The 17,200-nt window shown below is 34.9% G+C and overlaps 1 protein-coding gene across 10 annotated transcripts in view; it reads left to right on the top strand.

Annotated features, from left to right (window-relative positions):
- Enah (ENAH actin regulator) overlaps window positions 1-17,200 on the top strand; it is a 147,694-nt gene that overhangs the window by 59,104 nt on the left and 71,390 nt on the right. The window lies entirely within an intron of this gene.

Raw genomic sequence — 17,200 nt, 5'->3', positions numbered from 1 at the left:
ATTAGTAACTTCACTTTGTGGAAGTTACCAGGAAAGTGCAGCTTATTAGGCCTTCTAGTCAAGCACCTTAAAAAAATGTACTATTACCATTCCACCTTGTTTGGCTGTTTTGTAGAAGCTCAAAGGGCAGGAAATTCCAAAATCTCTTGAATGTCATGTAGTTTCTATTTGACCGAAGATGATTGATAAAAGTGGGCTGCTGTTTTTTAGATTACAGCCAGTAATTCTCTTTGATTATGCTGTGCTATAATTACTTTCTGAACACACTGCCAAAGTGTGTGAACAAAACATCATATGCTAGTGAATCCTAAATCACTCTTAGCTTTCATCATGTTTATTCTGTTGACAGTGACAATCGCATGACTACTCATTCTAACACCTCTCAATGCCTGTCTAAAGTTTTGGTATTCCCACTGAATTCAGGCTTCCTCTTGTACTTAGAAGTGCTTTTTGGTACTTCTATGATCTCGTATGGGGTACCACTGTCAGGGGCAGACCATAAGACAAAAGTGACATATTGACCTGTAATGTCAGTATATTACCAAAATATTTTGGGGGAGAACATCATGTTAAAACAGGTGGTATAATGGAGTGAATTGCTAACTACTCATTAGATTTTAATATAAAATAAGAAACTTCTAAGAAATTTTCTATCAGCTCTTTAGGGCTCCTAAATTTTTTTAGTGTATGTGAGTAGGAGATCTGCTAGGTGCTGTCGTAAATAATCTTTTCTGAAAAATTTTTTCTGTTGTTGTATCATAGTCATCATAGCTAGTCTAGTTCCTGGAACTAAAGTATGTTGAACCTCATTTGATTTAGTGAATTTGTTCTAAGGTTGATCTGGTATGTCATGTTTTAGGACCAAATTCATAGTCTTAATGGAGGAATTATTTGTCCAGAAAGGCGAGAAGAATGTTTCCCCAGCTGTAGTGGACATAACTGCTTTTCAAGACAGAATTTCACAATTTATAAAATAGTTTTGAGCATGAGCTGGCAGCTGGTGTTAAATGTATTTGCCAAACTCTATAAATATCTGTTGTGGAACCATGAATGTCCAAGAAATACTGTTGGAAAATTAATGGTTTCCTTGGAATAATAGGAAAACCAGGCTTTCTTTGAGTGGTTGTGCTTAAGTGTGGGAAGGATCAGTTTGATTTCCTTTGACTACGTATCCAGTGTGCTTCAATATTATCTTCACATACACCTTATTTAAGTTAAAAAATAACAAAAGAACAGTTCCTTTGGATTTTCATTGTTAAGATTAATCATACTGTATCATACATGGTAGCAGTGAACTTAAATTGAAACAGGAAGTTAGAATTGTATTCCACTGGTACAGAGATGTGCTAAGCAGCAGCCATTTGTAATATATGTCTAACCTTTTAAGGCCATCATTAATTCCCAGATAACCACTATAGCTACCATACGGTGGGTACCCATGGATGAATAGAAATAAAGAAAGCCCCACTGGGATGCAGTTAATAAGAAGTTGAGCTTGGTCAACTGGATAAGGGGGTTTGTCTTGCTCATTCCAAACATACCATATTGGCTGAGCAGAAAGTTCAGATTCTTGTATCAGTCAAAGGGTAGTTCAAGGCATGCCATGGACTTTTAGTATTTGTCAACACAGTGTTAAGTGTGTACTGTAGCTGGTAGTTTATGCTCATATGTGGTTCTAGAACTCCATTTTGGCCATCTCTATTTACCAAATGCTGTTACTGCTAATAACAGTCATGGCTAACATTTTTGAGTGCCCAACATGTACCAAGTACTTGAAGTGTTTTTATGTACCTGGTTTTATTCTCAACAGTTCTGTGAAGCTAACTATTATTATTCTCCTTTAGAAATGAGGAAACTGAAGTTTACAGGCTAACAACTTGTTTTAAGTTCACAATAAGGAAATGATGGAGCTAGAATTGAAACTTAAGTTTAATTCCAGATTCTCTACTGTGTTTTTTTAAGCATTTTATATTTTCTTTAATATTTTGGGTTGAGATGACTTGTTAAAATGACTAGGTTGCTGTGATCAATCTTATGCTGAAATTTTACTGTGAGCAGTCTATATATAAAACCTACTGAAAACATTAATTAAAACTTAAAAAATTAAATGAAATGATAAAGTTTTTTCTCAGCAAGAGAAACAATAAGAGAGGTAAATAGGGAGCCTACATCCTGGGAGCAAATTTTTACTCCTTTTATAATTATAAAATCAATGTTAATTGAAAAACTTTTGTAATTGAAAATTCAACAGTTAATTCCCTATTGTTGTGTTCAGGGTCTCCACTCTTTAACAAGTACCCACCTCAGCCCTAGTCCTTCTAAAGATACCCACTCTATGCCTTGTAGAATTTAGTACTAATGTTGAAAATTTCAGGAAGAAATTTAAAGGCTTGTTTAATTATAGGCTGTGGGGGGGGGACCATACAGTTATATATCAGTGATTTTGATATTATATGTATATTCCTGTATTCACTCAACTTCTTAGTAACTGCAGCCATAGTAAATTCTGAAATCATCATTGTCATCTAGCATTAATGAAAAAAGTGAAGTGGTGACATGAATATACTCTTAACAGTTTGCCTGAAAAGGAGATCAGTGAAGTCAATAGAAGTATAAATCTGTTTTATAAAATGTCTTAATGAAAATATTCTTAACTGGGTTCTTCTATGCAGAAATAGTTAGCATTATATTTTTTAGGTAAAATATTAGGATGCTTATCCTTGTTCAGAAGTGCTAACTATAGGGCTTCTACAAGGAGAGGCTGGAGGTAGGTAGGTTTTGTGGGCCTCTGTAGTACATCAAGAAAGAGTGCATTAATGAATGCAGCGGCAGGGGAACATAATGGAGGAGGTATTAGAAGAGACAATTTGAGTGGTGGAATCAACAGGATGGTGGCTAATGACTGTACCAAAGCAGTCTAAGGTGGCACTTGATTTTCTAGCTAGGAATTTTTGGTATGTTTTTTCTGGGAAGGACAAAATAGAGGGTAAGGGTAAGGGGAGAAAAATAGGTTGCATTCCGGGGTCGGTCTGTCTGTCGGTCTGCCTGCTACCAACCCCCCACAATCTAGCTTTAACTACATAATAAGGCAGTTATCTGTGTGGCTTTGGAGCACAGGAAATAAAAAAGGATTGTTAATCTTTTTAATACTTTTTAACAAGTATTAATTAAAACCTTGAACACGGACTCTTTTAAGCTTTGGTGCTGTGTGTGTTTTGGGTTATAAGGGGAAAGGATTAGTCACCACACTACCTACCAAACTTTGGTCACTTTATGTACACATTGTATCTCCACTCATTCAATTTAAAATTCTTATTTGAATGAATATAAGAAAACATGCCAGTCATTTATCAATAAAGATATACAAATATTGTTATATATTTTTTATTATAGCTATGGAGTCTGTGCATAATTAGTTTTTTAAATAGAGGTAGCTGTACTGGAGTGAACACATGGTTAATTTCCCCCAACATTCTATGACACAAAAATTTAAACATACAGAATTGTTCGGTAAACATAGGTATACCCAGTCTAGAGTGTTCTATTAACATTTTATTGTACTTGGTTTATCACTTCTCTCCATTCATTCTGTTTGTTTATTTGCTTTTAGAAAAGTAGGTTAGAGTCATCAGCACACTATTTCCTAAATATGTCAGTATGTGTATCATTGACTAGGTTTCATAATACTTAGGGTTTTTTTTTTTCCCTTCTGTGTCAAACATATCAACAGGATGGTGCACAGAGCATTGGGTGAGTTTTGACAGAGGCACCCATGTATAACTAAAAGCCTTTTCAAGATAACAGCTTTTTTTGGGTGGTGGCCGAATTTACCTGAAGTTCTTGACCATGTGTTTATTTGCTTTAATTCCTCCCATAACAGCTACTGTTTTGAATACTTTTCACTGTAAATTAGTATTTCCTGTTGCAGAACTTAATCTATTAGGAATCATTAAGACATATTTTCTTGTAAAAATAAGGCTTTCTTAAGAGCATAATATTTTCATTGTTTATCTCTGTAGTTGTATCATTTATTTGCTTTTCTTGATTAGTGATATGCCATTGTATAAATTGGGTAAATATGCTATGATTTATTTGTCCATTTTCCTCTTGATGGATACGTCAGCTGTTTCCAGTTTGGGGCAGTACTAAGCAATGGAATTGAAGGATCAGAGGGTAGGTGAATGTTTGATTCTATAAGAAATGCAATTTTTCTTTCAAAATTGTTGAACCATTTTATATTCCTATCAGTGGTGTTTGGGATATATGTTTGCCCCATGTTTTAGCCATTCTTGGGAGTATATAGTGGCATCTTATTGTGACTTTAATTTGCATTTCCCCAATAATTAATGATGTTTAGCACTTTCATGTGAATTTATTGAACATTTATATATCATTTTTCTAACATCTGTTCGGATTATAAGTCCAGTGTTTTATTGGATGTCTGTATTTTAATTTATTTAGTTGTAGGAGTTTAAAAAATATGTCCTGCTTGCCTGTCAGATTTTTATTTTGCTAATGTTTTTCTTATTTCTACCATATCTGTGTATGCATTTTCCCCCTGTCTGTTCCTTCTTCCCTCTTCCTTCCTCCCTATTCTCTTTACCTACTTCCTCCCTCCTTTCCTTCCCTTGAATGGTATGAAGTCCTTCCTTCCTGCACTTTCAAATATTTAAGTTATTTAGAATTGGGTAGGAGGGGCATCCTTGCCTTGACTTCAGGGGGAACAAGTTCAATATCTCACAAGATGTTAATAAGTATTTTTATGATTGTCTTGATTACATTAATAAGGAATTCCCTTCTCATTTGCTGAAAGTTTTTGTCATGAATGATGTTGCGTTTTCTCTAGTACTTTTTCTGCATCTTTTTGTATTGGATAGTTTTTCTCCTTAGTTAATATGGTGAGTTACTTTCATTTTCAAATGTTAAGCCAACCTTGCATTTCTGGAATAAACCCTATTTGGTCATGATGTATAACTCTTTTAACATATTACTGATTTTTTTTTTTTTAAATTTTAGTTGTACTTGGACACAATACCTTTATTTTATTTATTTCTTTTTATGTGGCGCTGAGGATGGAACGCAGTGCCTTGCACTTGCTAGGTGAGCGCGCTACCACTGAGCCCCAGCCCCAGCCCTTATTACTGATTTTAATTTGATGCTGTATTGTTACAAAGTTTTTTGGAACTGTGTTGTTGAAAAATACTTTTCTTTATTTTTTATGTCTTTGTCAGGTTTTGGTAATCAGATTGTTCTGCCCCAAAACAGGTTAGAAATGTTTCTTCTTTTTTTCCTGAGAGTTTGTATTATGTTGATACAGTTTTTCTTATATGCTTTATACCATTCACTAGTGAAACCACTTGTCTGGAGTTTTATTTATTTATGGGGGGTGGGTGGGTCTATAATAATTTTTAAAATAGGTAACATTCAGATTTTATCTTGTCTTTCTCTTTTCTTTGTGGGGAGTGCTGGGGATCGGGGATTTGGGAATTAAACCCAGTGGTATTTTACCATTGAACTACATCCCTAGCTTCCCTCCCCACTACACCCGTTGATTTCTTTTTCTTTTCTTTTTTTTTTTTTTAAATTTTGAGAAAGGATCTTGCTAAGTTGCCAAGGCTGGCTTCAAACTTGAATCCTCTTACCTCATTTTCCCAAGTGGGATTACAGCGTGTGCCACACATCAGTTTATTTTTCAGGGAGTATTTTTGTCATATTCCCTTAGTATTCTTTTAATATTTTTTGTAGGATCTGTAGTGATAAGCCTCTTTTATTCCTATTATTTAGTAATTTGTATTCTTTCCTTTTCTTGATCAGCATATCTAGGAATTTATATTTCGTACTCTTTCATTCATTGTTCTTTTTAAAATCATTTTTTCTACTTCCTTTGAGTTTTCTTTTTCTAACTTCTTAAAAGAGGAGAACTTTTCTTTTTAATATAAACATTTGCAGCTATATATTTCCCACTAAATACTGCTTTAGCTACCCCACCCCACTCTCTTTTTATTACTGGGGCACTCAACCACTGAGCCACATTTCCGGCCCTATTTGGTGTTTTATTTAGAGACAGGGTCTCACTGAGATGCTTAGCACTTCGCTTTTGCTGAGGCTGGCTTTAAACTTGCAATCCTCCTTTCTCAGCCTCCCGTGACGCTGGGATTACAGGGTGTGCCACTGATCCCGGCTTATTTGCCATATTTTCATAATGAATTAATTTGAATTATTCCCCAGGTTTTCTTCTTGGAACCCATGGATTACTAAGAAGTGCATTTTTTAAATTTCCAATATAGCTGGGATGTAGCTCAGTGGTAGAGCACTTGTCTAACATGTGTGAGGTCCTGGGTTCAATTCCCGATACCATACACATAAAACAAACAAAAAAACCCAAAACAAAATTTCTAAATATACAGATATTCTTAATGGTATTTTGTAAAATTAACATACTCATAATAAAGACTTAGATTTCTTATTATAATCACTTCAGTGCCTTTGTGGCCATAGAATATATTCTTTATGCTTTCAGTTAATAAAATTTGAGAATTCTTTTGTGGCCCAGCATGCTGTCTATTTTAGTGACCACACTGTAGGTAAATGAAATGAAGATGTTTTCTGCAGTTGTTGGGTTTAGTAATTTTTAAATATGAGTTAAGTGGTTAGTAATGTTTGTTAGGTGTTATCACTAGTTTTTGCTGTATGTGTATTGATTATTGTCTACTTTTGTCAATTATTGAGAGGGAATCTTAATATTGTGTAAATGTCATTGTCCCTTTAATTCTGTCAATTTTTGCTTCATGTATTTTAAGACTCTTTAATTAGACATATACATTTGTTGAATAATAAATTAGCCTTTTTTATGATTTTGAAAAGTTCCTCTTAAAATCACTTAATTTGATATTAATCTAGCAATTGCAGCTTTCTTATACTTACTATTTGGGTGGCATATAATTTTCTATTTACTTTCAGCTTGTTTAAAGTGAATCTCTTATAATTTAATTGGGTCTTTTAAAAATCAGTTATATAATCTGTATCTTTTAATCAGAATATTTAGTCTTTAACATTTAATGTAATGTTGACATGGTTGAAAAATGAACCAGTAATTTTCATGTTTTACTTTGAGACTGTTGCTTAGGGTCTTGCTAAATTGCTGAAACTGGCCTGAAATTTAGGATCCTCCTGTCTCAGCCTCCCGAGCTGCTGGGATTACAGGCTTGAACCACCTTTCCCAGCACCTCATATCATCTCTTTCTTACAGGAATTGAGTCCCTTTTGGTCATTTTCCGGTGCATCCATATAATTGTTCTGTAAATTTTATCTAATGTTTATAGTTCTATCTAGTTCATCATTGGAAAGGAACTCAATCTGCCATGACCCTCCCTACTTAGATTTTTAGAAAAACAAAAAGTTGAATCCTGTAGTACCCTGCTTCAGTTTTTCTTGCTTGATTTCATGTTGTACTTATCTTGCTTATTGCTCACACTGTACTTGAGGAATCAGTAATCTTGCAAATGGAAAAAATAAAAAGTGAATTTTTCTCACTCTTCTGTTTTTACTTTAAATCTGCCCCAGGCTAGCCTTCTCTGGTGTTTCATAGCTGAAATTAGCTGCAGTTAGTATTTTTTAAAATATTTTTTTAGTTGTCAATTGATCTTTATTTATATGCAGTTCTGAGAATTGAGCCCTGTGCCTCACACATGCTAGGCAAGCACTCTACCCCTGACCCACGATCCTAGCCCTTTAGTTAGTATTTTTTAACTCAACAGTGCTTGGAAATACTTTGGACTGCTTTGCCATATACCTTAATGAAAATAATGTGAGAGGGGGAAAAAAAACTGCAGGAAACAGGTAGAATAATCTATTCAGTTGCTTTGAGAAAAAAATTCCTTTTAATAAAAGGATTTACTAGCCTAGGAAATGTGTGTTGCCAAGTGAAGCGTTTAGCAATATTTTTTTCTTCTATCCTCAGTTCTCTATGTATGTACTTTCTGTGAGCCAGTTTGCTATTAGGGAGGGTTTAGGTTTGTTGAAGTTTAAGGTCTTGGGGGTAGGTAAGAAAGAGGGTGTGAAGGGCTGGTATATTAGTTATTTATAGCTACAGAGTAAATCATATCAAAATTTAGTGACTTAAAACAGCACACACACTTGTTATCACATAGTTTCTGTTGGTCAGGAATCTGGAAACAGTGTAACTTGGTCTTCTACAAGTATAGTCAAGATCTTGGCTGGGACTACAGCCCCAACTGAAGTCATGACCAGGGGAGGATCTGTATCTAAGCTCCTTGGACTTTGTTACATGCCAGCTGTTTGCCTGAGGGCCAGAGTTCCTTCCTAGCAGTTGGCTTTGTCCTGCAGGCCTCTCCATTGGGCAACAAGTGAGGTAGAAGCCAGTTTTTTCTTTGTAAATTAGCCTTGGAAGTGACATTCCATGTTTTTTGCCTTATGCTATTCAAGAGAGGCAAGTCTGTGTCCATGTATACCAAGAGCCATGGAGATTATTAGTACCTATCCATCGGCATAAATTTTTATTTCTTATAGTGTATATTTTCAATAGGAGGCAGCAACACAAAGGTGAGAGGAATTTTAAAACCCAAAAGTAAGTCTTACTGAAGGAAAGGTGGCACAGCATCTCAAATAAGGGATAGCTACTTTATAGCTATCAATAACTAATATACCAGCCCTTCACACCCTCTTACCTGCCCCCAAGACCCTAAACTTCAACAAACCTAAACCCTCCCTAATAACAAACTGGATCACAGAAAGTATATACATACAGAACTGAGGATAGAAGGAAAAAAACTTAATAATAAATGGATTAATTCTGGAAAATGTCAGTGCTATTCTTTCTTTATTAATACTAATATTTAAAACCTTACTAATGTAACCTGTAATCAAATGCATATGAGATTGATATAGTTTTATTTTTTAATGGATAAAAATGCTTCATCATATCTTCTAATATTAAAAGCTATATATGTGTGTATGTATATAGTGGTAAAAAATGATACATAACATAAATTTTACCATCCTAACCTTTGGAAGTGCATTAAGTACATTCACATTGTTTTCCTGCAGCCATCATTAGCATCCATATCCAGAACTTTTCCATCTTAAACTAAAACTCTATTCATTTAATAAGCACTCCTTACTTCTTCCTCCCAAAGTCCTAGGCATCTGTCATTTTCCTTTTTGCCTTTATGAATTGACTAGCCTAGGAATCTCATGTAAGTGGAACCATAAACTATTTGCCCTTCAGATCTGGCTTGTTTCACTTAGCATAACGTCCTCAAGGTTTATCCATATCATAGCACATTTCAGAATTCTTTCTTTTTTTAAAAGGCTGAATAATATTCCATTCTGTGTATGAACTACCTTTTGTTTATTCATTCAGCTAATGTATTATGTAACTTATTTTAAGATTTTGTCTTTGTGATTTTTTAAGAAGGTTGAGATTCTATTTGAAGGAAACATTCCCTGAAGTATTACTTTCATTAATAAGTTTTTTTTACTGCTCTTTTTAAAAAAAATTGTTTTTTTTCAAGTGTGATTTTGTTACAAGTTAATATATTTTCAGTAGTGAAATCTTTTAAAAAGTGTCCTTATTTCTAAAAGAACATCATTTTCAGCAAATATTCCCTTTCCTTAGCTTCAAAGTAAATGTAACATAAGGTATATAATATGGAAATAATAGGAGACATATGAAGAGATAATTTTGTGGAGCTATTATAATTGATAGGGCAGAATCCAACTCTTATTCGAGTGATTAGAGTGATTGTAAGTCCAAACTTTGAAGCAGACTGAGTACTTTGAATCCCATTTCTATCTCTTATCAAGTTAATTCACCTCTTTGTCTCAAATTTCAGCAACTTAATGAGATCCTGTCTTACAGGATCTTTTTTAAAAAAATAAGAGGTCCAGGGATGTAACTCAGTGGTAAAGTGCCTCTGGGTTCAATCCCCAATTACCCCCACCCCAATTTCCTATATGTAAAATGGGAGTATTAGCAAATAAGGTTAGGTTTGGTTTGGTTTTGTACTGTACTGGGGATTGAACCCCAGGAGCACTTTACCACTGAGCAACATCCTCAATCTTTATCTATTTGTCTGTCTGTCTGTCTGTTTATTTATCTATCTATCTATCTATCTTTTTATTTACTTAAGGCAGGATCTCATTAAGTTTCTGAGACTGGCCTCAAATTTGGGATTCTTCTGCCTCAGCCTCCTGAGGTGTTGGGATTACAGGTATCTTTCACTGTGCTTGGCTCAGATATGGTTGTTGAAAAGATAAGTGAATTAGTAAAGGCAAAGCACATAGAATAGTACATGGCACTCAGCAGTAAGTACTGTGTACATATTAATATTTGTAATAACATTATTAGTCTTTTTATCATAATACTCATTAATTGATTACTTATGTTACTTAATTATCTCTAGAATTTAGGTCTTTCATAATGTAAATCAACCATGCCTGTAATCCCAGCCACTAGGGACACTGAGGCAGGAAGATCGCAAGATTAAGGCCTGCATTGGCAATTGAGTGAGATTATCTCAAGATAAAAAAGGGGTGGGGGTGGCTGATGATATAGCTAAGTGGTACAACATCCCTGGGGTCAATCCCCAGTAAGGGGTGGAGGTGACTGTAATGTTAGGACCCCAACCCTTTGACCCTCTTACTAAACCTTTTATCTGAGCTCTAGAGATACATGATGCAAAATTAAAATCTCTAAAGAACTGAGTACTCTATCTTTTCTCAGTAGGCTTGCTTTATACATGTTAGACTAAAATGCTTGAAGAATGAGAGACACCATAAGTGTAAATGCACAGAAGGGCAGCCATGTGGATAGGCAGCAAAGTGGATGCCTGAAACTGAGGGATATTTCAGAGGACACAGTCCTGCTGTCACCTTGATCTTGACTTCAGCCTCCAGAACTGTGAGAAAGTAAATTTTTTTAAGCCAAATAATAGTAATGATGATAATAAATAAAAATGAAAATATTAAATGCTTAAAGATATATTAAGGACACCATATTTAGTGGTGAGCAATCTAATTCTGTTAGATTTTGTTACCCCTGCACACCAGTCACTTTGTGGCTTTGGCCTTGTGATGCTCTTGATTGAACTATTCAGTGATTTCCCCCTACTTCAGTAACCAAGAAAAAGAAATGACGAGATCAGAAACCAAATTCCTGCATATCCCAAAAGGCAGAGTTCATTTCCCCTGCAGTAATAACCACTTACCACAACTGCCCGCAGTTATCTTTAAAACTGCAGCTCTTGGCAGTAACTTCTTAATCACTGCAAAGCCCCAATTTCAGTGTTCTGTAAGCTAGAGAGATTTGGGGGAAGAGGCGGTCAATGCAAAAAGAGCAGATTCTGACTTGAGAGTAACTTAGGTGCAACCCTCAGGGCTCTTTGAAGAAGATGGGAGACCTCAGAGGGGTAAACAGTGCTTCTTTTGTGTTTTTCCTGTGGTCTTGGGAATAGTCGGCAGTGTTTTGGGGGTCCCTTTCTTGGTTGCCAGAACTGCCAAAAAACAAAAATTACAACAAATTTTATTATAAATCTAATTGGCTTTTGTGTATAATTCGTGAATTTGGCAGCCATCATTATACAAAACAAAGATAGCTTCCCTTGGGCAATAGCAAAAACAGTGAATTTTGTAAGGTGGGAACAAGGGAAAAGAATAATAAATAGATTGGTTAATTTTTTGGTAAGGGTTAAAGCAGAGGGGACTTCTCTAATTACACTGAATCAAGTGGTCTGGAATCTCCCCTTTTGAAAATCTGGTATGCTTTTGGTTCTCTCTCCATGTTGATTTTGTCAGATCTGTTTTGCCTTTGGGGGCCTAGTGTAGGATCTTGGTTTAAAATAATGGTCTCATGTAATTTTTTAAACCAAGTATCAGTAAAATGCTAGGTATAGCCATATTTTTTCTTCTTTTGCTTTCCCTCTTTTGAGTCTTATATATCTGCAAGTTCTTTCTGCTATACTTCCAACATTATATACCACATGCTTCCTTCTCGTTTTCTAGTCTGGTATTTGTGCTTTCATTCTTAATTTCTATGACACAAGAATCCCTTCTTTGTGTAATAACTAGAATCATTTTTCCAAAATGTAAGTCTTGTTCTATTTAAAGCCCTTCAGTGTCTTCCTAGTACACTTGGAGTAAAATACAACCTTTTCATGGCACAAACATTATCTCTCCAGAGAATTTTGTTTTTTTGAGAAATGAATGGATACTAAGAGAATTCAGAGGAAGGAAAAATTATTTCTGGTTTTGGGGACCTCAGGAAGACTTAATAGAAGGAATAGTATTTGATCCTGGTCTTAATAAGTAGGATTTTTGTCAGAATGTCATTTTTAATGAACAAGCATTAAAAAGCTCGTATGTGCCAGATACTCTCATATTCATACATTTTTTTTTGACAGGTAATGATTAGTAAGTGGCGTATTATGTAGCCTACTCTCTCTCAGGATCTCAGGTATGTTATAGATAAGTGAGTGCTCTACCAACTGAACTTCATCCCCAGCCCTGCAACTGGAATCAACAAATTGCTATTGTTAAAGACAGCTTTACTGTACTATCAATAATTAGTGTATACAAGAATATACAGTTCTTGTCTGCTTAAATACCAGGAAACATTTCTTTGCTGCCTATGAGAATAGAAGTTGGCAAGTGTTCTCTACTATTATATATACCTGCTTAGGTAATTTGACTATTTTCAGAAATGAATACTCTGACAAAGCTACACAATTACAATGTAGTTTCACGGGTTTTAGACTTTTTAAAAAACACCCAGCTGTCTTCTAATGTAATATATATAAATAAAATATATAAATAAAATTTATTTATTTATTTATTTATTTTTGAGAGAGAGAGAGAATTTTAATATTTATTTTTTAGTTTTCAGCGGACACAACATCTTTGTTTGTATGTGGTGCTGAGGATCGAACCCGGGCCGCACGCATGCCAGGCGAGCGCGCTACCGCTTGAGCCACCTCATCCCCGGCCCCGTAATATATCTTTGACAAATACCAAAATTAACATCTGGAAAATGAAGTATAATCAACAACAACAACAACAAAATCCAGTTTTTGGTTATAGTTAATTTAGTGATCTTCATAAGACTGTAGATTAGTAATTTACTAATTTAATCTTTTTTTGTATTACTTCATTGACTAAATCTTTTTTTTTAACATTAATGCATTATAGTTATACAGAAAAGTGGAGTTCATCTTCGTAAATGCATATAACAAAGTTTGCTCTATTTTAATCTCCAGCTGACTGAGGATTTTGAAGACTAACCAGTTTTCATTTTGAGGCTTTCATTGTGTAGGCAGGATGGTTGTATAAAGTTGCATCATTTTATTGTTTGTATACACATCAATATACACATAGAAGTAATTTATGTGGTGACTAAGGGAAGTCATACTTTGGATCAGAGAAAAATAGAGGGGCAGGGAAGAAACTATGGTTAATGTAGAGTATTATTACCTAAAAAGCTGAAGTTATTACATTTATGATTTGTTTTTATTTTGGGATTTTTAAAAAATATTTTTTTATTTGTAGATGGGCAAAATAGCTTTATTTTATTTTGTTTTAAAAAGTGGTGCCAGGGATTAAACCCAGTGCCTCACACTTGCTAGGCAAGCGCTCTACCACTGTGCCACAACTCCAGCTTGGGATTTTTTTATTCCTATTTTTAGATTCCAAAAACATTCTCATTTTAGTGAGTTATGATGCCCTCCCTAATTCTCTACCTGGCAAATACACCAAAATATTGACTGCTAATTCTGTATTGATTGATGTAATCTGTTTTGAAGTTTGCAGGTTGATGAAACCCATAACCTGGGTACCACTGGTTTATTTTTTGTATTATATGTGAAGGTTTTTTATTTTGTTTTTTAGTTCTTTTCCTCCCATGAGCAGTCTTTTCCCTTTCACCAACCTGGTCTTCACCAGTTCAGTTAAATTCTGACACTAACCATCTGGAGTTAACATAGTCCCCACAGGTTATTACTCAGTCTTACAAGAATGCCCTCACTTCAGACTCCAGCTGCAAATGGAGTGCACAGCCTGCCCACATGTCTGCCCAGCAACTACGAATTTCATAGTTACCCCAAATCCCATCTCTCTACCACCAATTCCCAGACCTCAGGAAAGTGCTTTGGTGTGTCTGGTTTACTGTGAAGGATACACTTCAGGAACAGCCAAATAGAAGAGATGTATAGGTCAAGGTATGGTGGAGTGGGGGACCTGAAGCTTCTCCTCCTGTTTCATACAACATGCTTCCAGCACCTCGAGGTTATTAATGGCATTGTTTTTATTTTGTTTTGTGTGGTGGTGCTAGGGATTGAACCCAGGGCCTTGTACTAATGGTGTTTTCATTACACTGATACAATTGATGAAATTCTTGGTCGTTGGTAATTGAAGTCAATCTCCCCTCCCCAGAGTTGGAGTGTGTGGTGGGCTGAGTTCCAGTTCTCTAATCCTCCATTGGTATTTTTGGTCACCAGGCCCTACCCTTAAGCTATTTAGTAACCCCTACAGCCAGGAGTCATCTTATTATCTTACCAGAGACCATTATCAGGAGAGTCCAAAGGTTTTCTGAGATTTGTTCCTGGAACCAGTGACAAAGACTAAGTATTTTTTTATGTACCCCAGCATGCTTGTCTCTGGTGAAACAGATGCTGTGAAGAAGTAGGGGAGGATGGAGTGCAATGTCATTAACCTCAGGGACTGGGCCTTCACGAGGCTTCTCTGCTTGCCTGATATCTTCTAGAATAGAGCTATTTAGATTTAGCCTGTCCTTTCACAATTTGCCAAATACTCACATGGTTATTACTACTTCTCCAATAATATGTAAGTGCTCAGATCTTATTTTTACTTTTTTATTTTTGGCTTCTAGTACTTTTTGTTTTTAGAGTTGGATTGTATCCATGACATCTCATCTTGAAGATTTTATGTTCATCAGAAAACTAATCAGCTATTTTTTTCCTTTCATTTTTTTGACCTTTCTTGGCTTTCTGAATATGTTCATTTGAGTTGTCCTTATTACTGTGGTTATAGCTTTCTCAGGGAAATTGAAGTAATCAGATGATTGTTGACTAAGCAGTTTGTATGTAGAGTTTTGTCATTGAATAACCTCAAGGGGTGGGTTCCAAGATCCCCTGGGGGATACCAAAATCTAAATGTGTAAGTTCTTTTCATAAAATGGTTTAGTATTTGCACAGAACCTCTGTATATCCTCCCATATATTTCAAACAATTTCTAGATTATTTGTAATACCCAATACAATGTAAATTCTGTATAACTTGTTCTTATTTTGTTTAGGGATTAATGACGGGGGCTCTATACTTGTTCAGTGACTGTAATTTTTTTTTTTTTCTGAATACTTTTGATCCAGGTTTGTGCCTGGAACCAGTGACAAACTAAGTATTTTTTATATACCACAGGTTTGTTTGAATTTGTGAACTTAGAACCCTTTGATATGGATATGCTTGATTAATGAAGTGCTTGCCTCAGCTGTTCAATTAAACCATGTGATACAATTTCAATATTTGGACTTTCTCTAGCAACCCACTCTGGAGCAGCATTATATCTAGCTTCCTTGATTTTAGATTTACTTTATTGTTTTTTTAAAACACTCTTTTTTTGCGGGGGAAATAGAGTCATCTAATTAATAAAATAAGCTATTACTTTAGTTTATATAATCTCATTGGGACTTTTCAAAGGTATATTATTTCTTGAACATTAGGTGACAGAATGTAGGCCCCAAAATACTGACTTTGGAAAATTTTGTTCTTTATTAACTTACAGGTTTATTAACTTATTATTTACTGTTAGTAAATTTGTTACTTAAGTTGTAAGCTGTAAGAAGAAATTTGCCTTCCCTTGTTTCCTGTAATTTTTGTATTGGATTATGTAAAAGTTCTCACTTAGCAAGAATCTCCTTTGTGAGTGATGAAGAGATTTCAACTGCTGTAACTGTCAAATGTCCTTTAATCAACTTTAAAAAAATAATTCAAGCTTTAGTCATTGGCATGTTTCTATTTCCAGAGATATTTTACCAAAAAAATTTTAGACAGTACCACTGGGTTTGCTATGCCAATATTATTACAAGTTAGTTTTTGTAAAATTTCCTCAGTGGGAAACTGGGAAGTTATCACCTTGTTGTTCTGGCACAATTTATTTGTCAGTGCTTTGACCTCTTTAGGTTTCCCATGATCTTGTCATCAAATCCAGGAAAAGAGTGAAACACAATCCCCTCCTGCAAAGCTGCATTCAGTCTTAGATGGGTTGACAAAAGCATGAGTAAGGGGAAAGTGTGAAGGTGGCTTTTTGTTTCTGAATATATTTGGGAAGAATCCTTATGATTTGTTTAACATCCTTGAAACTGAAATTGGTAGAATGAGTAGTGCTTTTGTCCAGGGTAGGGGTTTCCTGAGCCACCTGTGAGCATCTTCATTGACTACTGCATAAGCCTCGGAAATATCATAAGGCTTATTGATGTAGAGCTCACGTTATTTTAATTGGAATAATAGTCTGCATAGTCAACGTGCCTTTTTTTGTTGTTCACTTTTGGCATTTGATTAAAAAAAATGGCATGGAATAAGGTAATACTTGAATCAGTTTCTCACCCAAGAGTAAACAGCATATATGAAAGGTAAACCTGTTGCTTAATATGAAATTGACCAGTCCTCTATATTTTATCTCAATCTCATTTGGTAATTAATTATTGACATCAGTGGAACTAGGACTTAAGATTACCTCATAGAATTGGTCCTTTATTTTTTCTGTTTATCTATGGAGGTTAGAAATTAAAACCTAATAGGATACTTAGAATTCATCTCATTTTACTTTTACACTTTTTAAAGTGAAAACAAAAATGTTTAAGCACAGGATATTAACTTGCCCAAAAGCAAATAAGGATTTACTCACATCGTTGTTCCTTGTTAGTGGCGACTCCCATGTCTCAAGGGACAGATAGTGCTTACTTGAGTTTGTTCCAGATCTTGAAGTGATCTGATAATAAAGATATTTTGTCAGTAAAGAATAGGTAATTACAGACAGGTCACCTGTATGTAATAAACATATATTAAATGATGATTAATAAATTGTAAATTTTAGTTGCATTTAGATTAATGAATAAGATTCACATTTAGAAGAAAACATTTTTTCTGTTGCTTATCTGTCAGCTCCTTTGTGC

The sequence above is a fragment of the Marmota monax genome, unplaced genomic scaffold, assembly GCF_021218885.2.
Source record: "Marmota monax isolate L192 unplaced genomic scaffold, Marmota_monax_Labrador192_F-V1.1 WCK01_AAM20220418_F8-fsc00153, whole genome shotgun sequence".
In the NCBI taxonomy this organism is placed as follows: Eukaryota; Metazoa; Chordata; class Mammalia; order Rodentia; family Sciuridae; genus Marmota; species Marmota monax.
Note: the sequence above shows the minus strand (reverse complement) of the source record. Positions and strands in the feature narration are given on the sequence as shown.